Raw genomic sequence first — 24,885 nt, forward strand, 5'->3', positions numbered from 1 at the left:
GTTTTATCAGTCATGCAGCTCAAATCCCACTCTTTAAATAGGCCCTTGCCACTCATTCTGGAAGGCAGTAGCAAACAGTAATTTTACTGATAATGAAAGTGTCAGCCAGAAAAAAGGATATTTGTGACTGCTCTTGACATCTTAATCCTACAGATCATAAGCCCATTAACAAAATGTATTAACACCTTAAGCTACAGTAGACAAGAAACAAAGTAACTTGTACCTAATTAAAAAAAAAAAAAAAAAGTAGTATACTGGATTTGTTGGAATGTGTTAGGATTTTAACTAACAGGAAATGAAAGAAAAAGGTTACATTCTTAGAAAAAATTCTTCACAATTAAAAACAAATGCTCTAGTCTTCATGAAGTACATTACCACTAAATGTTCTTTTGTAAGTACAGACCATTGTAATTCCATTGTATTTCCTCACATTTTGCACACTATCTGGCCACAGCAGCACCTCAAAACAAGTGACTTCATTCCTGTTGGGAATTGTCTGTGTGTCGAGCTACTTCCCTGAATCATGCCTGCTAATTACTTGAAAAAGTGCTATTTGTAAACCTTGCCAATGACTTTACTAACAATGCCCCAGTACGCAGCAACATTCTATGGTACTGCTCAACTTGTTAGTGTAAGTATAGTCAAAGACTATTAATGGACTCATAACTATATCTATCTGTCAATTTAAGCAATCAAAGTGAAAAAGACAGACTACAAGATTCAAATGTTTACATCCAAAAGGAATTGTTAACCAAAAAAAAATCTTTCAAATTAACATGTCTAGGAGAAAGGTGCTCTGGAACTTTCCTGGCTTTTTTGCGTAGGTGAAGGAGACAATCTTAGGAAGACTGGAAACTACAGGAACAAAATCTCCTGGTTTCCAGATGGTGTAGCTCTGCAAGGCTTAATGAAGTTTAAGCCATCTCCAGCATTCTAACATCACTGTGCATTCGATATATGCAACAAAAATAAGCCTGAAGGCTATTCTAAGATATAGAATATTCTATATTCTTTATAGAATAAATATTCTATATTCTTTTACAACTAAGTGCTCCTTCATTAGATTCTCTTAACCAATCACAACCCTGTTCTACAGTGGAGAAAAGCAGGAGAAAACCTGTTTTCTTAATTAATGAGGAATTTCTCAATAAATTCATGGTTGGTAATTGTCAGAACAAGGGGTGGTGGTTGTTTGCGGCAGTGGCAACTAGTTGCTACAGCTCATCCATTGACAAGTGCAAGAAATTTTTAAAGTATTAACACTATACTTAAATAAATAAATAAATAAACAAGCAAACAAATCATATTACACAATCTTCATAACCTTCAAGGAGTGCAATGCACCTAAAAACTTTTGAAGCATGAATGCTGTAGTGACCTTTAATATAAAACACAAGTCTGTTAAATTCAGCACCAGCTGACATGACCGGTGCCTGTCAGAGTGCCATAAATTCTTCAGCCATCAACATACAAGACAACATAAACTAAAAAAACTAATCTTTTCATAGGTGAGCCAACAGATAAAGGGTGAAGACACAGATTAGAGCACTCAGAAGCAGGAACAATATTGGTTGCCAAGAATGAAGGATCTATTGAGATTCCATATGTTAATTATTACCTGGATGTGGTATTTCTTGTAATGCTACATTATAGAATATAGTAAGCCATACATACATACAGAGATTAGGATTCCTTGTGGAAATAATGTACATATAGAAGGAAAGTTTCTTTCATCTTTACTTAGACAAAATTCTCATTTACATTAGTAGGAAAGAACATACCGTTTTGTTTAAGGACTAAGGATAAAGATTTTAAGTCCAGATGGCCAGGAAAATTTCATTCATCAGAGTTCATCAGTTCATCAGAGTTTTCCCTAAATGGAAAGCAATCAAGAAAAAATATCTGATTAGAGGAGAAATCTTCATCAAGTCACAAGAAAAAGTACACCTTTGGTAAAGCAAGCAAGGTGGTTAAATTGCCATGCAATACCAAACAAGGAGTGGGCAGGTGACAGATCTGCAAGCCAAACACTATCTCAGTGGAAAAAATGCATCCAGGCTGTCATACGTATTTCAGTTTCAGCCAATAAAGTTAACATAAGTTCTCCTACATCACCTTCTTCTCTATTTTGATTTAACTGGGAAACAAATCATAGAATCATTAGGTTGGAAAAGATCCTAGTGATCATCAACTCCAAGCGTACCTTTCTACTACTAAATCATGTTCCCAAGCATCTCATCTACCTGCCTTTGAAACACTTCCAGGAATGGTCACTCAATCACCTCCATAAGCAGCCTGTTCCAGTGTTTGGTAACCTTTTCTGTGAAGAAATTTTTTCTAATGTCCAATCTAAACCTCTCCTGACGCAGCTTGACGCCATTCTCTTTTGTCCTATCACCTATCACTTGAGAAAATAGACCAACGCCTTACTCTCTGCCACCTACTTTTAGGTAGTTGTAGAGGGCAATAAGGTTTCCCCTCAGCCTCCTCTTCTCAAGGCTAAACAACCCCAGTTCCCTCAGTCAATCCTCATAAGACTTGTTTTCCAGCCCCTTCCCCAGTTTCGTTGTTCTTCTCTGGACATACTTAGGATCTGAATGTCTTTCTTTTAGCGAGAAGCCCAAAACTGAACACAAGATTCAAGGTGCAGCCTCAACAATGCTGAGCACAGGGGCAGAATCACTTCCCTCGTCCTGCTGGCCACATCATTTTTGATACAAGCCAACATGCTGTTGGCCTTCTTGCCCACCTGAGCACACTGTTGACTCATGTTCAGTAGGCTGTCAACTAACACCCCCATATCTTTCTCTGCCAGACAGCTTCCTCAGGATGGAGTAAAACTAGAGAAAAACAAAGTTTCGAACTGGACTATGAGCAGGCAGAGTACAGCTCAGTTGGAAACAAATAGAATAATAGAATTGCTAGCTCTGAGATCATTGAGTCCAGCCATGCCTCTCCACTACTAAATCGTATTCATAAGCACTTCATCTACCCGTCTTTTAAATACTTCCAGGGATGGTGACTCAATCACCTCCCCAGGCAGCCTGTTCCATTGCCTGATGACCCTTTCTGTGAAGACATTTTTCCTAACGTCTAATCTGAATCTCCCCTAGCGCAAATTGAAGCCATTCCCTCTCATCCTATCACCTATCAGCTGGAGAAGATAGTCAACAGCCACTTTGCTACAATTTCCTTTCAGGTAGTTGCAGGTAGTGATGAGGTCTCTCCTCAACTTCCTCTTCTCCAGGTTAATCGATCCCAGTTCCCTCAGCCACTCCTTGTAAGATTTATTCTTCAGAACCTTTACCAGCTTCATTGCCCTTCTCTGGACATGCTCTAACACTTCAATGCCCTTCTTCTAGTGTGGGGCCCCAAACTAAACACACTATCCAAGGTGTGACCTCAGCAATGCTGGGTGCAGGGGCAGAGTCATTTTGCTGGTCCTACTGGCCACACTGTTTCTGATACAAGCCAAGATGCCATTTGCCGTCCTAGGCCCACTGCTGATTCATGTTCAGCCAGCTGTCAACTGGAACTCCCAGATCCTTCTCCAACAGATATCTTTCTAGCCACTCTTCCCCAAGCCTGTAGCACTGCATGGGGTTGTTGTGCCCTGAGTGCAGGACTCTGCACTTGGCCTTGTTGAACCTCAGCCTATCAATCCAGCCTGTTCAGATCCCTCTGTAGAGCTGCCCTATCTTCAAGCGGATGGACAGTTCCTCCCAGCTTAATGTAATCCAAAAACTTACTAAGGGTACACTCAATTCAGATCATTGATACAGATATCAAATAGAACTGGACTCAGTACTGAGCCCCAGGAAACACCATTTGTGACAGGTCTTCAACTGGATTGAACTCCTTTTACCACCATTCTTTGGGCTCAGCCATCCAACCAGTATTTAACCCCACAGATGGTGTGCCTGTCCAGGCCAACGGCAGCCCGTTTCTCAAGCAGAATACTGTGAGAAACAGTGTCAAAGACTTTACTGAAGTCCAAGTTCACTATATCCACAGCCTTTCTCTCATCCGTTAAACAGGTCACCTTGCCGTAGAAGGTGGGCAGGTTAGTTTGGCAGGACCTGCCTTTCATAAACCCATACTGACTGGGCCTGATCACCTAGTTGGCTTCATGTGCTGTGTGATGATGTGTGATGATGATCTGCTCCATCACCTTTCCCAACACTGAAGTTAGACTGACAGGCCTGTAGTTCCGTGGATCCTCCCTCCAAACCTTCTTTTAAATGGGTGTCACATTCATCAACTTCCAGTCAGCTAGAACTTTCCTAGTTAACCAGGACTGCTAGTAGGTGATGGAAAGGGATTTGGTGAACAGCTCCACCAGATCCTTGAATACCCTTGAGTGGATCCTATCTGGCCATATAGACTTGTGAGTGTCCAATTGGTCAAACAGGTCTCCAACCATTTCCTCATGAATTGTGAGAGCTTTGTTATGCTCTCCCTCCCTGTCTTGTGGCTCAGAAGTCTTGAGTACCCAGAGAACATCTTACCTTACTATTAAAGACTGGGGCAAAGAAAGCATCAAGATAAGACTTCAGCCTTATCCTCACCCTTTGTCACTATTGTTCCCCATGCATCCAATAAAGGATGGAGATTCTCTTTGGTCCTGCTTTTGCTGTTACTGTACTTGTAGAAACCTTTTTTATTATCTTGCACAGAATTGTCCAGTCTAAGTTGTAATTGGGCTTTATTCCTTACGATTTTCTCTCTGCATAAACTCACTTCGTCCCTGTAGTCCTCCCAAGATGCCTGCTCCTTCTTCCAAAGCTCGTATACTTTCTGCTTCTTTTCTGAGGTCTGTCCAAAGCTCTCTGCTCAGCCAAGATGGTTTTCTTCAACAGTTCATTTTTTTGGCACATGGGGATGGCCTGCTCTTGCACAGCCAGGATTTCCTTCTCAAATGGCATCCAGCCCTCTTGGACTCATTTGTCCTTCAAGACTGCCTCCAAAGAAAATCTACCAACCAGCCTCCTGAGTAGTCCAAAGTTCTCCATCTGGTGGCAGATCTGTAGAACCCTCTCCTCATTTTTTGTAAAACTGAGAATTCTATAATTTTGTGACTGCTGTGCCCCAGGCACCCTCCAACTGCCACGTAGCCCACAAGGCATCTGTTCACAAACAACAGGTCTAACAGGGCATCCTCCCTAACTGGTGCATTCACCAGCTTGTCAGGAATTTATCTTCCACACACTCCAGGAATCTCCTAGACTCTTTCCTCTCTGCTGTAGTATACATCCAGAAGACAACTGGTAAGTTCAAAACTCCAACAAGAGTAAGGGCTAGTGATCATGAGATTTCTCCCAGTTGCTTGCAGAATAACTCATCAGCCTCTTCTTCCTGGCTGGGTGGTCTATAGCAGACTCGCACCATGACATTTGCCTTATTGGGCATTAAATTGATTTTTAAACACAGACCAACCCTATCACAATTATCGTTGAGCTCAAGTCAATAACACAACAGAACAGATATTAAGCCTCTGTTGGGACAAAAGATGAACCATAATTAACACAGTGTGCTTACTTAAATCATAGTGTCCTTCAATTTGCTGTGAAATATTTACTGGAAGTACATCTCGAGAAATACGAAACTTGTTGTGATAAGTGACACCTTGGAGAGGCTAAAAATAATCAAACTGTCCAGAACTGAGAGTACTTGATGTCAGAAATGTAATTTACAAAGCCAATTTGATAGGTGGAAAGAAAATGCTGGTTTTCAATTGTCTTCTTGATTCAGAGCCCTTTACTCTAATATACTTGACTGTGACGTAGTACAGTGCTTCATGTAATCCTGTCCTGGAAACTACAAAGAATGGCAAAAAGAGCCCTGATTTTTGTCTGAAGTTTGTTTAAAAATCTTATAATGCATGTAGGTTTCTCTTTTTTTCCTTCAACAGTAATAGATCACTTGTTTAGGAAATCAAAGACACTTATTTGCTGCAAATGACTCACAGAATGTTTCATTAATTGATAGATTTAATTGATTGGTCATTCTTATGAGTTGCATAATTAGATAAAATTATTATGGCATGTTGTAGGGAAAAATCCTTTACTGACCCCCTGAAGGAGAGTCTAGGTGACCTAACTGGCATTTGCCTCTTTTCCAGTTTTTTTCATGTAGCTCTGCAAGACTACATATTCTAATGAAATGCATTTGAAATAAACAGAGATTAAAGTATGTTCTACAGCCTTTCAATAGATCCCATCTGTTCATTAAAAGATTATTTCTGTATTTGATGTGCTTGAAAGTATGTGGGTTTTCCTATCCAAAATTAAAAACTTAAGATTGTTTGTTCAAGCAGTCCAGAAATTCACTGCCAGATTTCCTCACTCTACAAAAGACAAATCACAGTAGTGTTTTTCAGAATCTGCTGATGCTGTTTATGCATTTTTTATCTCCTAAGGTGAACAGGGAGTAGTCAGAGTAATGTGACAAAAGGTAAGTAGGAGATCTAGTTAAAAAAAAATTAAAAAATAGTATGGTCTTTGCCAGTAACAGCATCTCTAATCATTTGTGGTCCTTTTCCTATCTTCAGTCAGGTCACAAAAAAAAAAATCTTCTCAAAATTACAATGATACAACAGTTCTCAAAATAGAGAAAACATTGAGCATGTTTGGGTGGAAAAGAGGGCTGAAGACAAACTTTCCTGAAAATACAGAAGAGGAAGACCATGAAATATTTCAATATAAAGTACAAACTACATTTTACATTTGGCATATGAACCCAAACAAGTCAATTTCCTCTGAAAAAAATCCAAATTCTAACTAATATTTGTTAAACATTGCCAATTTTCAGCAAAAATAGCTTAATGTGAAAAGAGATGTCAACATCTTACAGCTACATGAAGAAAATATCAGATTCTTTTTTAAAAATTAAAGTGTCTTGCAAAAATACATGAAGTAATTTATTTTTCTTAATGTGAAAAGTGGCTCTTCAGGATTTTTTCTAATCAGTATTTATTAAGAGAATAGGCCACAGAAAAAACTTATAGAAGAGATTCTTTTCTTGTTATCTCTGTATCAGTATTCAGTGCTTGTACCACCCTAAAGCATATTAAACTGACTAGCTGTGTTTATTGACATAATAGTTGCAGATCAGGACACATGTTGAGAAACATTATATATCTTATTAACAGGAATTATTATTTGTGGACTGCCTGCCACAAGCGCTCATAAAGTAAAAGCTGCTCAACTTTATCTCCATTATTTTAGCAATATGAGAAATATTACATTTGTAAACTGGTATGTGCTTCCTCAGAAGGTTTTAGAATATTTTAACAGTACTAATAGCATCTGATTTTTTTTGTTGTAAGACAAACACATCCTATTTCAAATTAAGCTTTGAGTCTAACTAAGACAAGACAGATATTTGGGTCTAGCTTCAATTAATGTAAAAAATGAGCAAGACAAGTAGTTACCTACGTAAGAAATTTAATATAATTCACTCTTCCTCTAAGCACTTGCTATTGCTAAGTTACTAATTTCTCATCTGTAATGCAGTTGCACAAAAATAAAGAGTTTTTCCAGAGACATAAAGTTCATTCAGTAAACTCTTTCCTGTTCCTAGGTTATGTTTTCACAATATGTAAGGTCCATACCAATGAAAATCCTGTACAATCCCCTAAATTAACAAAATTGCAAAATTACAAAATTAGTAGTATTGGCGAAATTTCAGTTATTCAAAAGAAACATAGTAAGAATATGAAAACAACCCTGCCAGAATGCTAAAATTTACATTGCAGAATAATTCATTATCACTATATTACTTTACATGAATGAAAGTTCATTTTCCATTTCTATTTTAAAGGATTTTCCCATGAATATTTGCAACAATTATACCTAGACTGTGACCTTTCCAAGAAGTATACCTGAAGCATGCATACCATTATTCTGAAACACACACAAAAAAAAATCGTGAAAATAGCAAATCCGAAAAAGATTAAAATGCACTTGACAAAATGGGTTTCAAACATAGAGCTGCATGTCTCTGCATATCCATATCAAATTAACACACGACATGCTGATAACTGAGTAACATTTTTCAGTGTATCATAGAAAACACTTATCTCTCGGAACATAGACTTGTTTGTGCAAGATCTAAGAAACCAAATATTTCCCACACTCAAACAGGTTCTACATCCCCTTTGAAGAACAGTTTTCTGCTTGATGCCAGCTTTAATAATCTAAAACACAACAACCCCCAGCTTTGGGCAACTCATCTGACAATAGCAAAATTCTGAATTTCTGAAAAATTTCTGAAATTCTGAATTTCTGAAGAAACTGGCCTGTTGAAAAAAAATTATGAAAGAGAAGACTAGAGACACTGTCATGGTAGATATCCAGTTCAGACCACATCCAGACTATGTAGTCGAATGGCAGGTTTTAGGCTACTCTGTTTAAAACAGGCTTGCTAGACTGCCTGTCTACAAAATGTCTTAGAAAACATCTTTATTTCATGCTTCAGTCTTTCAGATTTTCCTTTTGTGTTTATCCTTCATAATGTGATCTGAGCTCTACTTTTTTGTATTTTTCTCTGTTTAGCTAAATTTAGGTAAAGCTGTTTCTAAATACACTTTTTTACATTTCTATATTCTGAGATACTTTAACTTGCTGTCCCTAACATTGCTTCTTTACAAGAAAACAACATTTGTCCTTAATTACTTTTTCCTCAGGAAACTCTTCCACTTGCAAAATTTTACCAACTAATTATCTGACCTTACTTATATTTACATTCTTGAACTGCACAATTTTTATTTTTCTGTTCTCTTTTATTCCCAGTTTGTTTAACTTGCACACTCACACTCTCAAGTAGTTTTTGTCTGAAGTTTAGAACTAATACAGAATATTTTCGTTTCAGCTTCAAAGAAAGCAATTAGGTCTCCCCTCAACCTCCACTTCTCCAGGCTAAAAAACCCTAGTTCCCTCAGCTGCTCCTCCAGCCTCTTCACCAGGCTTGTTGCCCTCCTCTGGACATGCTCCAGCAACACAAAAACTGAATGCCCAAAACTAAATGTAGTATTCAAGGTGCAGCCTCACTAGTGATGAGTACAGCATGATCATTTCCCTGCTCCTGCTGGCCACGCCATTTTTTATACAAGCCAGGATGCTGTTGGCCTTCTTGACCACCTGAGCACACTGCTATGTCATGTTCAGTCGGCTGCTGACCAACACCCCCATGTCCTTTTCCGCCAAGCAGTTCTCCAGCCACACTTTCCCAAGCTTGCAGCGCTGCACGCGGTTGTTGTGACAAGCCCAGCACTTGGCCTTGTTGAATCTCATACAATTGGCCTCAGCCCATCTATCCATCCTGTCCAGGTCCCTCTGCAGAGCCTTCCTGTCCCCAAGGAGATAAGCAGTTCTGCCCAATTTAGTGTCATCTGGAAACTCAAGGAGTAAATCTCCTCATCCAGATCATTGATAAAGATATTAAACAAGATTGGCCCCAATGCTGAGCGCTGGGGAACACTGCTTGTAACTGGCCACCATTTGGATTTAACTCCATGCACCACAACTCTCCGGGCTCAGCCATCCAGCCAGTTTTTCACCCAGTGAAGAGTACACCTGTCTAAGCCATAGGCCACTGGCTTCTCTAGGAGATTGCTATGGGAGGCAGTGTCAAAGGCTTTACTGAAGTTTAGGTAGATAGCATCCACAGCCTTTAACTCACTCACTAGGCAGTCAACCTTGGTAACAGTAGGAGGTCAGGCTGGTCAAACAGGACTCATCCTTCATGAACTCATGTTGTTTGTGCCCAATTCCTGGTTGATCTGCACTTGCTTGGTGAGCACATTCGAGATGAAGAGTTCCATAATCTTTCCTGGTACCGAGGTCAGGTGAACAGGAATCTTTCCAGCTCTTTGTCTAGACAGGTATCACACTGGCAAGCCTCCAGGCATCTAGGACCTTCCCTGTTGATCAGGACTGCCAATAAATGGAGAGTGGCTTGGCAGTCTCCTCCACCAGCTCCCTGGGTAACCCTCTTGGTTGTTACTTTTCAGTAACAAGAAGATAGAAGTAAGTTGTCAGACATGATCAGAATTCAAAACTGTCCCATCAAAGAGGAAAACTGATAAATCAAGAAGAAATTCATACGGTGGGGATAATTGTAATGACTAAGTTAAAATTTTGGGCAGCTATTCTAAATACAAAGAATTTAGGGTTAAGAATCACAAGTATCATACCTCCATGAAGTAAATTCTTTTCAAAAAGGCAAATAGTTAAGTTCTATATTTAAGTTTGCATAATTTACAAAGTAAACTCTCATACATAACACTGTGCCCTGTCTGAAAGGGTACTTTTGAAGAAAGACAACAGTCTGGTGGACACCAAAAAGAATGGGCAGGCATTCTTTTTTTGTGATAAAAGATTATAAAATAAAGATTTTCTTGTCCTTCAGGAAAAAATATTGGCAAGGGAAAAGAAGATGACTGACACAAAGAAAGGAAAAAGCTTGTTCTTTATGCTCGTAGAGATACTAGTGACAGTTTCTCAAAGAATATTCAGGGTGGCCATTATCCAGACTTTTTGTCAGCAAGAACTGCAAAGTACTTTCTCATATTGCCTGAAAGAAAGCAGTCATCACTTTTGGATATTCTTATCAAAAGTCAAAGAAAACGTTCTATACACCTAGCTAGCGATATTCTCCTTTCTTCAAGAAAAAAAGAACAGATTAGGCAGTTCTTGAGAACTCTGATAGCCTACTTTTATTTATCTTCATCATCTCTTGTATAGGGTGATCACCAGGTGGCCAGAGAGCTATGCAGAGAACTCTGAAACAGTTTTGATTTTCCAAAGTCACCGTAGGAGAGTCCACTCTCGTTTGCACTATTTTCAGAAAAATTTCACGACACACTTTTCATTATGTAATATGTGGATGTTCTATTTTATGAAGGGAGAATTGTTAAAGTAAGATAGCAACTTGATCAATAAAAACATTAACCTTTTTCCTTCATGGGTCTAAGAAGATGATGGTGGCTTTTGTGGATTTGTGTCAAACTGGCAATGCTCTTTCCCCTTCCCCTTTTCCCAGAATTCCTCAGGCACAGACAAGGAACAGGATGAATGCATCCTACATGTTGAATTTAGATTATGAGGAGGAGGGAAGACTACTCTGCCTTCTCCCAGCATTGAGTATGCTTTCTCTGAAAAGCAACCTGCCCAGCATGCAAGCTTGGGCCCTGAGAACAAATGTGGCATATATATATACACTGGATGCAGTTTAGAATGTAGCACAGAGTGACTTCTCTTATAGTATTAAAAATATGAGACCACATCCCCAGATGGTGTAGCTCAGTGGTCTCGTTGTTTTAAATAACTCAATCCTAATCTATGCCAGCTGAGTGTTCAATTCACATAACATTGGTTCTTTTGATCTTCAGATTCTTACAGCATTACTAAGGCTGGAGTTCTGAAGCAAAGCAAAAAATTTGAAGCTGTTATACTCCTATCTTTACCAAAAAGCATTTCTAGTTCAGAGCATGTTCATAAACATGGCCATTTCACAGGTCTAAAGTTACACTCTAAAGCACATGTTATCAACTTGTGCAACTTTCCTCTTTAAATTACCTTCTCACAGGACTGCTTCCACAAATCTTTGTATTACCTAAGCCCTTCTTCTTTAAAAAGTAACCTTCTCTTGATCTTCTACATATAAGATACTAACAGATATGGCAAAACATTAATTCCATCTTTGGGTACACCTTGGTTGTTATCATTAGAAATTATTAGTTTAAATTAGACACAAAGGAATGAGGAATAGTAAACTTTAAGCAAAACTACTTGGACCAAGAAAAGTTGCAGAAAAAGTGTCATCTTTCTAGGCATTTAATTTTGATCAATATAAAGATGAAAATAAGAGAAAATTGCACGTCTGACCACTACGTACATAAAAAAAATGGAAATAATACACATTAGCATGATTGGCTTTTGACACAATGAAATGGAAACTGAATGGATATCAGTGCTTTTGAACAATAGGAAACATACTCTCACAAACTGAACTGTATTATAAATAATTGTGAATACTAAACACAGAAAGACTGATAGATCAGAAATATTCCTACGTGAATGCCAGCTGATATAACCTAACTAAAGAATGTGAGTACTCTGAAAATCACTGCAGGAGCTTAAAGTACTAAAAACAGATTTATGTGCATTCGTTACCAGTCACAGGGTTTACATAAAAGGAATAACAACACAGTTCTCTAAAGACCTCATTAATCTCAATGCATTCTTCTTGTTGCAACGAAGTCCTAAATTAGGATTTCTTGCTATCTAATTCTTTGATGCATCTATTTTCAACTCATCATTAGCAGCATTTTTACTGTCATCCCAGGGACAGAAACAGTGTTTGCATCAATGTAAGTTTTCAGACTGTTAGAAAAGCACCCACATTCTGGAGCAGTGGATGAGCAAAAACACAATAAATGAAAGACTTTATGAAGAATAAGTCTCTAGTTTTCACAAAGCTGAGCCTTTCTAACTTTCCAAATGCTGCATCCTTTATGCCTACTGACTGCACTTCAGGAAACAAGCATGTCAGTTGCATGTCAGTAGCAGCAGCAGACAAGCGGACAGGCTGGTGGGTGAGACATGGCATCAGGAGCAATAGATCATTCCCTTGAGAGCAGAAAATAAGTGTGCTTCTGGGCTACTCAGAAGATTTTAGAAATACAACATTGTTTGCCCTTATTTTCAGTTAAAAATAGGAAAATATTTGTCTGGATTTACAAAACAGAAATCTAGTCCGATGCACTAGTAAAGTCGGTTTATTACAATAGCTTCCACTCTTTTAGCAACTGTTACTTCTGCAGTCTTGAGCCTCACAACCCATGAATGCTCCACATCAGTTCTCAGGTCTTAAATGGTTCCCATTTTGTCCATGCAGCTGATGCTTTAAGGGGAAGAATGGAAATTCACAATTATCAGATAAACTAAGATGTGATGAGTATTGGATGACACAAAACTTCTCTTAAAGTCTAAGGGAAGGTGGTACAAAAGTGTGAGCTTTCTTAACGACATTTTCATTGTCACCTGTGGCATCAAGATGCAAGTTAGCAGCAAACACAGTTTTGGTTTGGATTGTGGCCCTTTTTTTCTCTCTCTCAAAACAAAAACTTTCCCAATTATTTAAGGATCATTAACATGATCTACCTACTTTCATGAATGCATCGGGGCAGTTTTAAAAAAGTTATAATTACTCTCATAAACTTTAAAGGAATATAAGAGTATTTATGATTCTTGTCTAAACTGTTGGGTTTTTTTTTTTCAGAAAGGTTACAGGTAATTGATAGATTTGTCTTCTAAACAATATTTGACCTTCCCAAGACGTACGTAGATTTTCCTGCAAATTATTAGGGTTTTAATGCCAATAGCATAGTTACTTTTGAAACATTTGGTGTGGTGTTCCCTACCCATCACGTAAGAATTATGGACACCACCCTTTTAAAAACATCCATTTCTGTAGTCATGTGCAAAACCTTAGACCCAGCTTGGTTTTCAGTAACCAGTGTAGATGTTGAGTATGTAAGAAGAACCAAGAATACCCATGATGTAATCTGCTAGAGCAGTCAAAGATAATTTAGCAGAAAAGAAAGCTGAAAATTTCAAGATTTTGAAAATAGCAGGTGTGTAAGTTCGTCTTCCACACTTGCGACTCTATTTCACTATGTGTATGATGCAAGAGAAAGCAGCAAGAATAAGTAATATTGCAAAAACATTGATGGGCTATTCTATTGAATGATTCAGAGGAATGTTCAGACTGGTATCAAATAGGACAAATCCAAATTAACATTACAAGATATGCATGAATTAAAGGACAGATTGTGTACTTGCATAGAATCCCTCTTGGGCTCAACACTTTTAGGTTGTTATGTCCTGAGCATATAGGACATATACACATCAGCTGTTCCTATGTGCTGGCTGTCCCCTTGCGACACCGTGAAGAGCACAAATCCATTACTGAAATCTTTTCTTTCCAAGTCATTTTTGTACTCTCATACACTTTCTGGAAGGATAAGGAAAATGGTAGCTTCTGCCCAGGGGAAGAAGAAAAGAAGGTGTTTTGAAGAATCCTGAGAACTTGAAGAGGAAAGAAGTAACATAGTGCATAGGGATAGCTAGGATATTACTTCATAGCTGGGATGCTATAACATAGAGACAGTAAATTCCATAGAATACCAGCTGGAGGACTATTTAGTAAATATGTAATATCCAGAGATGGTAAAAACAGACAAGGGTTCTGTAAAGTTTCCCCTGATCAGCCAATCACCAGACAATTGATAGATATTTCAGAAAAAAATTAGTTCCTCTTTCACTGGGCTCATTTTTTCTCTTTTTGAGGCTATGTTGTCTTGTCCTTCGTTCATCTGTACAGCCTTAACTTTCTAATAATGCTATCAGCGACAGAGTTGTAGAAATTGGGAGTTTCTGTAGATCAGTACTAGCAAAGTCATTTGTAGTTACTGTTGTGTTTAACAGGTGTTAATTAATTACATGTAAATGGAAGAAGGATGGTGACACAATAGCTCATTCTGCACTATGCAGTGTCTGGTGCTGTAAGACCAAGAAGTACTGCATAGGTTGTACTCTCACAGGCAGCTGTCTCGTGAACACCTGTAATTAACTTCCAGACGAGCACCATTGTTGTTCATAAATAAGCTTGTATTTGAAAACATTAAAACTATAGAAGGTACCTAAGTATATCATAACATCAGCAAAAGGCAGAACATCTTAGGTATTTCTCCACATCTCTCCAGTCATTGTCTTTAATGACAGCAAAAAGATTCTCAGTCTAAAAGCTATTCTGGTTAGGGATTGACACCAAAACAGGTAACTGCTGCAATGGATTATAATCAGCCACATAGGATCCTTTTGTATAACTAGTCACTTAGCCTAGCAGAGAAACCACAACACTGGAAGTGGAGATCTGTTCATAATTATGAAGGTCCCACCAATAAGTGGTGTGAACGCTGAATTTTGCATAATTAGTGCGTGTTGACTTTGCCTTTGTCTTTCGGGCCAGCAGGAGTCCTATCTACAGTTTATAACATTAATTTAAATCTTCACAGTTGGGTTTACATGGAAAAAAAGTACATAAGCAAGTTAGTTACTACTAACTTCAAGGCTTAAGGTTTTGATTCTGCAAAGAGATAAAGTCATGCTTAATTTTAAGTCACATTGATTTCTGCAAAGCTCAGCTGATTGGCAGAAGAGTATGTTCTATGTGTTTTATCATCTAGATCTTTATGCCAGTTCTTTATTGCCGTGTGAAAGCAGGCAGAAAATATTTGTGTCCAAAACAACAGTTATCATCTGAAAATTTCAACTAAGTATTCCAAATATCATTGAATAGCATGCTTTGCTCGTGTATTGATTATTATTATGAATTATAAGCAGTACTGTTTCCATTTGGTAAATTAAGGAACTGAAGTACTGGTGAATATGTGATCAAATTTCTATTTTTCCCATCTCCAATTTTTAGACTTAATTTCTCACCAAGCTTTTAAACCCCAGAATATAATTACTGCCCCTTCCAAAAAATGCTTATTACAGGGCAAATTGAAAATCTGTTCCCAAACTCTTTCCCCACAGTCAAAAAGCTATTGAGTGAGTCAGGAAGAGGGCTTGTTTCCTAAGTATATGATTTTTGCTCTGAATGAGAGAGGTCATGTTACTAAATAATGGAATCAAATCTACACAGTATTCTCTAGTCCCTTACTTTTAACACTTCCCTTTTTCACCTTTATGTTCTTCAAGACAGAATACTGGCTTTATGATGTATTTTGAGATGATGGGCTTCTTTGGTTGTTTATTGTGTATTATTTCTATTCTTTACTTTTCATTCTTCTTGTCACAGAGCTTATGTTGATATTTTCCTACATGTCTTAACTTATGAACTAATCTCTAATCCATTTCTACTATTACACTAACTTTTAAAATGCCTAGTAACCCTCCAATTTACTGTCATTAGTAAATTGAATCAAGAAAGAAAAAGAAAAGACAAGAAAGGGGGAAAAGTGGTGGGAGAGGGAAATCCCTGTCCTTATCTAGCCAAAACCCAAGTCACAGCTCATATTGTTACGAATAATAAGAAGTATATATTCTGCTTTCAGCTTTTCTACTTTCTACCACTATTTCAACACTATGTGACAGCACTGTAGTTCATTCTCTTCCACCAAAGTAGCATATGTGTGAGACACAGAGCTCCAAAGACCCTCTGGATAGTCTTATTGATCTGTAGGATAGTTCTTCTCAAATCCAGAATAGAGTCTGTTCTGTCCTCTCTTGACCAACATATGCATCATTATTCACCACACTCCATTCCTTCTTAGGTCACAGCAACTCAAGAGATCTGCAGCACAGCTTGTATACTTCTTTACGCCTTTTCTTAAGCAGATCACAGTAATACACTGTCAAGTTTTACATACAGTATACAAATTTTGTAGCAGTAAAAGTCAGAACAGAGGTGAAGGATAAACATTAGTTAATGTAAGTATTGCAAATCAGGGCTGGCTTTTCTTCTTCAGTCTAACAGAATAACCAGCCCTTACATTTAGATGAGCAACAGTACCTCACAACCACCTCATTAATGTCAGGAGAATACTTAAATGTCTGAGGTACCATGAACAATTAAAAGGGAGATTGTTTTAGGTTTCTTTTGTCAGAGAATTCTAGCATTTTATCCACAATGTAAAAAAACTCTAAAGCACTAGCAGATTCTTATCTTTCTCTACATAGGTTCAGAGAACTTATTAATCAATCCTAACCAATTAATCAATTTTCTTCTAGCATAGATGTAACACAAGCCACTGCTGAGTCATACAGACTATTTTGATTGTCCCCAATGGAAGAGTAAAGGAAAATGCAAGCACTTAAGTTCAGGAAAAATCTTTTAAGAACTAGAATCAAATGAGACTCAGCTGTAAGAGACATTTTACTATGATGTTTATGCCCAGGCAAGGGAACACGACTAGCATCAGTCAGACCAAAAAAACACTGAATGCTGTATCCCAGCATTTGGTCTGATTGTAGCAAAAAAAGTAAAGACTGCACATATTTCCAGCTTTTGAATTACAGTCGGAAGAAATACAGCTCACACACAAGCAGAAAGGTAACACTTGTTACACATGTATAGAAGAAATACAAAACTTTTTATGTTCGCTGGTTTAGGGCCTGAGGCAACAAATGGGAAAGGACAAATACAGAAGAGAGAAATCCTGAATGAGTGAGAGAGTGAGTGACCTGGAGTTTGAATATGAGGGAGTGATGAGAGAGCAAGACAGTGTTAAAAACGTCACCTGCATTTTCTTCCCCATCACATAAAAGCTCAGTGAACCATATTACCTAAATGGATATTTGTCTTTTTCTTCCATTGTCTTTTTAATTTTCCTTCCTTATGTTTTAAATAGCATTAAGCCCTCTACACTGATTTCCATTTCCTTCCCATATCTATAATATCAGGCTCATGTTTTCATCCTTTTGAATTATTTTTTTGTTTCTGGAGCTACAATGATTTTTTCCCACCATTCCATACTGGCAAGATCTCAAGGTCTTCTACTTTATTTGCATTTCTAGGGAGTTTCCACATATGCTGGACGTCATATCCAGGGAGTTTAATAGTGGAAAAGATAACACTTTGAGCTAGATGGTATTTGTACAATGTACATCGTGAATGACTGAAGCCAACTCTTAGTTTTTTTCCCTGCAAAAGCATTTCAACAGTTTTGTGAACTTCCTTCACATTCATTTTGTGAACATTCCTTCAGTAATATCACTCGTCACAGACACACAAATAAAAAAGAGAATTCATAAGTGTGCTGAGCAAGTAGCAAAGGTTTGCACAGAGCTGTTGGTCGCATACTAGTATGCCCTAGGATAATTTGAAGCCTATGAAACATCTAGCAATGGAAAAGTAAAGGTGAGGGTGGAGAACCATTCTTCATTTTTTATTTGTAGGATTAATTTCTGGCCCTTAAAACACCCTACTTGTCCTTATTTTTAACCACGTGTCCTGAAGAGTGAACTGTTATGAATTATGAGCTCTAATGAAAAGAAGGGGGCAAAATAACCCCGAAACTTGGATATAATACTGGTGTCTGTTGTACTCATACAGAATATGTTTGCAGGGAAGGAATGATAAAATACTTATTTTAACTTGAAATACATACAATATAGAAAACATTGGCATGCTGCATCAGAGTGCCTCTGCTTGATTAAGACTGACAAAATACTTACATTCACCAAAGATAACAGCCTCAAATATACCTTTTCATCCATAATTTTTTTTTTAATACAGAGTAAAGGAATGATATTGCAGTCCAGTCGGATGAGAAAAAAAGGGAATTGCACTAAATGATAACTGTGTAGTTGCTCCAGATTCAGATTCTCAAAGGAAACGGGAAGACAATTCTAATCTTAAAGAAAATCAAATTACATAGTACTGACCAATCACTGGTCAGTCTCTGACTGGCCAGTGAACATCCTGTCTCTTAGCCATGGTAAAACCCCTGTTATGCAGAATATACTTGAAACATTCATTAAGCTAATCTGTACAAATAGCTGAAAGGATACATCTCTAATGCATTTATCTTTGTAGACAGGTATGACAACAGGAAATCTGATCAGGCAAGTGGCATGGCTGCAGAGAACAGTTTTCTTAAGGCAGAGGAAAGCATTAAAATACCAAAAGGGTAATGTGAGAGCTAATTCAATTTTGTGAACTCCGTATGACTTGAGAGGCTCCACATGAAATGTTGATGAGTGTCCACAACAACACTGAAGGGATAGGAGGTCAGAGTAGAGCCTCCTGCCTGTTTCTGTCTGTCTTTATCCTTTTGTCTTGCAAACTCAAAACACATGCAGTCAGGGAGGAGCAAAAGTACATTTAAATGTAATTTAATGCCTTAAATAATGTTTTACTGCCATCTTTGTATTAATATTGTCAGCCTTAATATGTCATTCCCTTACATGCAGCAGTCCAAGCGATCCTTGTAGTTAGAATAATGTTTCCTTATTCTTTCTGGAATAACATTGAATTTTCATTAAGTTGAAAAGGGAATACTTCTGAAAGAGAAATGCATGGGATAATGCAGAAGGATTACAATTAGGGGAGTAGGGGGATACATAAGTAAAAACCTCACATTTTCATACATTGAAATGTAACCCTGTGAATACACTCTGTGTATGGACAGAGAGAGAAAAAGTGGTAAGGAAGCAAGGAAAATCACCACATCAGACTGGAGAAAAATTAATACTTTGAATTTAACAAAAAGGTAACAGAAGTTGTAAGTGAGGAAATGTATCCTCCCCTTTAACCACTGTTAAGTTAATGTAGTATCCATTACTGTTCTCCCAGTTACATCTTTGTAACACTAGTTATATAATTTTATTATAATTAATTGACTAAAATTTGCCAGCTAATCAGTAATAATAGCCTTAAAATACAACCCTTTAATCTTTTAGCATATCAACTATAAAAGTGAATAATCTGTACTTGTTATGAACCTAGCAAGGAAATTTGATCTCAAATATTGCTCATGTGTTACAGATGTTCAGTTAAGGATAAATCTACACATGGAGTTAGTTGTTGTTTCTATTACATCCCGCATAATACAGGTCTTGATTGTTCAGGTTCAAGGAGAATTAATCTGCCAAGCTAACTAGGCCCTGCTGCTGTTAGACTGATCACAAGCTAGTCTTGAGCTTAAACACAGCTGTGATTCTCAGACCAGGCACTGCACCTCCTTCTGGTGTTGGTGGAAGTGTCCAGTGGGCTCAGTTCAATTGCAAAGGCTATTCTCTATGATTAATATCTTCCCTGCTGGACACGCTTGTTTTCAGATTCATGAACTATACAAATGCTGGTCTTGGGGCCAACCTTCCCTTGTGCATTGCATAATTCTGTGTTAAGAGTAATAAAACCCTGTAGGGACTATGCACTGGCATGCCAAATTCCACCTATCACTTACAGCTTAACTTATCAACTATACGAAGCCCTGTCAAGCCCCTGGGGATAATCAAACAGTTAGCGTATGTAGAGTTTCCCTCTCTCTTAGGACTGAGCTAAACTTAGACACTACGCCTTTGTACATGTCATTATTCACGTGAATATTCTTAGTAGAATTACAGAACCATGTATGTTGGAAGTGGCGCCCACAGGAAATGTAGTTCAACTCCTGCTCAAAGCAAGTCCAGTCAGAGCAGGCTGCTCAGGACCATGTTAAGTTTTGACAGTCTGCAAGGAATGATCCTACACCTCTCTGAGCAACATTTCTCAGCTTTTTACTGTGTTCCTGGCAAACTGCCTACGGTAAAGTAAATAAGCAGAATAATGAATGCTGTTATTTAAACAATTTTTAGCTTCTGATTACAAGAAAAGCAAGTTCACCCCATTTGAAGTGATGTCTAATATTCATTTAGACATACCTGTACTACACATGTTTTTTGAACAGCCCTCAACTTTGTATTTCCCATTGCTTAGCATCTTATCAGGGTGCTCTCCTCTACTTTCTTACCTCTGTGCTATTTCCAGTATTGAATTACATTGCCAGCCCGTTACGACAATTATGTTTGCCTGGGTTAATTTGTTTGAAGCTGGACACTACTTAGTATGTTTCAGCTGATGGGATCATATAGCACTGTATTCTACACTATCTTTCCACTCAATTGACTATCGTACCAGAGAGAAACGGGGGAAAAAAAAAAGCATACTGCTTAAACAATTCATCTCTACTTTCTGCTTTTGATACTTATCTTTATAGCTGCTTCATACTTTTCCCGCTTGTCCTGTTCGAGAAGAATTGATGGGGAAATAAGAATTACCACAATTTTTCATCCCAGAACTCATGACCCCTGCCACGCTGCTCCAATAAGCAAAAAAAAAAAAGCCAAACAATCCAGCCACTACAGTCTTCTCCAGCTTTATCTTAACACATCTTTTTCTTGCTCTTTGTAATAGGAAGTGTCCTGAACTGGCCCACCCCTACTTCTTTAGCAGGAGTTGAATAGGGCTTATTATTGTGAGAAAGGACAGTAGGCAGGGTTTCATAGCAGAGTTGTTTTCCATGGTGAGTGGGTGGGAAACTGCAGCCACAATGTTGCTGTTTACGTCTAGAGGTTTCAGCCTAATTGTCATCCCATTTTCTCTTTTCAGGCTCCTTTTCCTATCCTACCATAGCAACAACCTCCATTGCTTAGCATGCACAGCAGAGAAACTCTCCCATTCAAACACTAGACTTGACGAAGAAAAACTGATCTCAGATATGCAATTACTGAGCTCAAAGTGTAGAAGATACTATTTTAGTTCCAATACCCATCACAGTATTTTCATCCATATCTGGATTTTTTCCCCATCCTTTGCTGAAAGTTTAATTCTCTTCACTTTTTATAAAGTACATTCCAAATCATGTAACACTGTGCATGTTCCAGACATCTTAAATACAGGATTTCAACTGCAGTAATTTCTAGGGCACTTTTGAAATTAATTCAACTTAAGAAATGTGTGGAGTTCGTGCATTTTTATGGCTCAGATACTGGAAAGAGGAAGTGCTCTGCTACTCATTCCAAGATCAGTGACGATGCCCTTTTAGGCATGCAGACTGCCAGCTGGGACCATTCGGTTGAGTATAATCAATGAACATCTTGCAAGATTCCCTTTAGCCTTTCTAAATATGTATGCTATCTGCTTTTATGAGATTCAGGCATCTAGCAGAAGAAAGGCAGGAATAAGAAAAAAAAAAAAAGGTTAAGAAATATGAGACAAAGGTGCCTATACCATTCAGTGCAAGTTGCATTAATCATACCCACCCTCACTCTGAGCCAGCTGAAGAGATACTATCTCAGGTACCCGGAACAGTCCGGTCTCATAAGCACAGGACTTGGGTTAATGCGTTGAGTCTATTTTATACACACTATGAACTATATGTAAAAGCTAAACACAGTATAGCATAGCCCTATTTACATGAGTAGTATCTACAAACAAAACTTCTCAGGGCAGGAATAGGAGTTTTGAAGGTAAATGTTTCATTGCAGCCATGAAGCTCCCAAATCTGTGAGGAACAAGATCATAGAAAAGTCCAATGCGCAGTTCACCTAAGATTTCCCAGTAAATCTGCCCCAAGACACATACTTTTTGTACTTAGGACTACATAGTCAAAGATCTTTGTCTACAAACTCCAATGATCATGTTAACCAAGGATAGATGTTTTAATAAGGACCGATAGGGAAAAGAAAATACATTTCTCCATTGGAAGGTGAATTGCTTTCCAATGGCTTTCCATCACCATTCTAGCAACACCTCCTTCGAGAAATCTGACAGCAGATCTTTCCCAAAAAGAAACTTTTACCAGACGTTTTTCGAAGAGGTATTACTGCTGTATCAGCAGCTTTCTTGCTCTCAATATTATTAACAGCTCATGTTATTTTGAAGTAGTCAAAGCTAACAATTTTGAATGTTGCTTTTCAAGTTGCTTTTTTTCACTGCTTTTAAAACTGTCTCACTACTACAACTGGTATTCAAGGTTACTTTTTTTTGAACACTAAGACTTTTGGGGTTACCTTAGTTGCATTTTAATGAAAAGAGTTATTCTAATCAACTGTGATGAACAGTATGCATAGTTTACAATTTTCATTATTAATATTAGCAATAACATAATCATATTCCACATGGTATAAGTATGAAAGTTTAGTCCCTAGAAATAGCATTTCAACAAAAAAACAATTGTAGAAAGTAGGACTAAATATTCTTGCATAAAGAGGAAATACACTGTTCATATTTACACCATTTCATGGAGTAATTTGTTCTGTTTCTGAGAGGTACACAACAAAGTGACATACAGCTCAAGGATAACTATATGTCCATTGAATTTTGAATATAAAATTAAAAAAAATAGTTCTAGCTTCATTGCAGGGACACAAATCTTCCTACAACATACTTACAGTGATACTATCATTTTGAAGAATATATCTCAGCTGTGCAAGATGCTTCTACAAAGTATGGCATTATGGTACGTGGTCCTGAGATCTTCTAATTTCACATTTTTTAACTATTGATGAGAATCTCCCTTTCTTTTACATAAACTGCATAGCAGGCACCCATAGCTTTTATTCAAAGCAGGTACTGTCTAACCTGCAGTCCAATCATGGTGCATTTCTCCTTTTCACTCCACCTATATCCCCAAGCCGCTTTGAATTGTTAAGCAAAGTGAAATAATACCTCTCTGTCACACATGACTTGTTAGCTAGGGTAATATTTAATAATCTGTGTCCTGGGATATCTCAGGAGAGGCTGTCACCTTTAAATTCTCTAGCTCTTGTAATGGAACAAAACTTCTATTATCTTTTGTTTCATAAATATGCGGGGGGCGGGGGGAGAGGGTGGGTGTGTATACCCAAGCTCTCTGATCCCTTCTGCATGAACCTCTACCAATATTAATAAATCAAACATAGCTCCTGAAGTTCAATATTGAAATATCTCATTCTGATTTTGAAACCAGAAGCTTTAGCAAAGAGCAAAGAAGAATGATATGGATTATATCAGCTGTCCCATTTAGGTAGTGTCATCAATAATTTCCAAGATCTAGTAAAAGCATTTCTTTAATAAACTATGCAAAAGTCTCCATCACAAGCACCCCAACAGTTTATCTGCTCACGACAGGTGAGTGGCTGCAATAGAAGATGAAAGATTTCACAAGACAACAGTTGTGAGGTTAAGGCTTTCAGGCTAATGAGTACACATGCACCAGAACACTGTGGAAAAAAGTCACTGCAAAATCCTCAAAAATGCTCTGTTAACCATCCTGAAATGTTGTACATATTGCTGGTTTGTAGGAGGGTCTTTTGCCTTCCTCAATACTAGTGTTTTTGAGACCATAAACATTGCTGGAACTAAGAGAAACCTATCCAATAAACTTTTCTAAGCAGCAAAGTAGTATCCTTCTCTCTCCTTGTTGTTCTTCCAGTGCAGGTGTAAGCAGTTATCTACTGCCAATGATGCCAAAACCTCTGCAAAACTGCTTGGTGGTCTGTTACTGACTTGCCAAACCTGGTTGTCAGCAAAATGTCAAATGTGACTCCACAAACTGCAGCTGATTTAAATGACCACCATTTCAGCACTGACTTTGAAAATGGTGAAGGCCTACTGATAAGAAATAGATCACAAGGAGTTATGGGCCTCAGGAGGACTTCTAGTTCTATTTCCATTTCTGCCTGTTTCTGGGGGAAACTTCAATCATCTCTCTACCAGCCACACAATTCACACTGTAGGTCATGTTGCATTATAGCTAACTGCCAGCATATTTACACTCCTGTCTTAAGATTTATGCACATAACAGAGCAGATTTGACCAAGGCTTGACTAAGAAATTGTGAGTTTCTTTTAAAGTCTATGTACTATTCATAACTATTCTTTATACCAAACTTGATCAACTCTGAGAAAAGCCAATATTCTAGCTAGTCTGTTGTATCTTGTCTGACACCAACAAGCAAGGCCTTCAGGCAAGAATTATTTCAAAGGCTATGCAAAGGTATTCACAGAGGTATTAATCTGTGAGACAAGACAGTGGTTCTACTCTGTGTGCAAATCTTCATTATACATCAAGGAAAACAATCACATTCTGCCCTTCTGCAAATGATAACTATTTTTAGTGCTAGGAGAAAAGCCTTGAAAACTAACAGAGTAGAGGGAGTTTTACTCACTTTAGCAGGGTTTCAATGACTATCTTCAAAAATATATAGAAGCATTAATTTCTTTGTAAAATGGGTGAAAGACGACAGAGACTTAAAATGTTTTCACTAGGGAATAAGAAAGCAAACTAAAGGAGTGCAGCAATAGGTATCATTATTTTTTTCACCTTTTTGTGATTGAGAAAGCTGTA

General features: G+C 37.8%; 1 long non-coding RNA gene across 1 annotated transcript in view; it reads right to left on the reverse strand.

Annotated features, from left to right (window-relative positions):
* Positions 1-295: 295 nt before the first annotated feature.
* LOC128850532 (uncharacterized) overlaps positions 296-24,885 on the reverse strand; it is a 140,473-nt gene continuing 115,883 nt past the window's right edge. Inside the window, exon 3 of the long non-coding RNA XR_008447955.1 lies at positions 296-1,873. This is a non-coding gene — a long non-coding RNA (uncharacterized LOC128850532). The remainder of the gene's footprint in view (positions 1,874-24,885) is intronic.

Source organism: Cuculus canorus, chromosome Z (genome assembly GCF_017976375.1).
Source record: "Cuculus canorus isolate bCucCan1 chromosome Z, bCucCan1.pri, whole genome shotgun sequence".
NCBI classification, from domain to species: domain Eukaryota; kingdom Metazoa; phylum Chordata; class Aves; order Cuculiformes; family Cuculidae; genus Cuculus; species Cuculus canorus.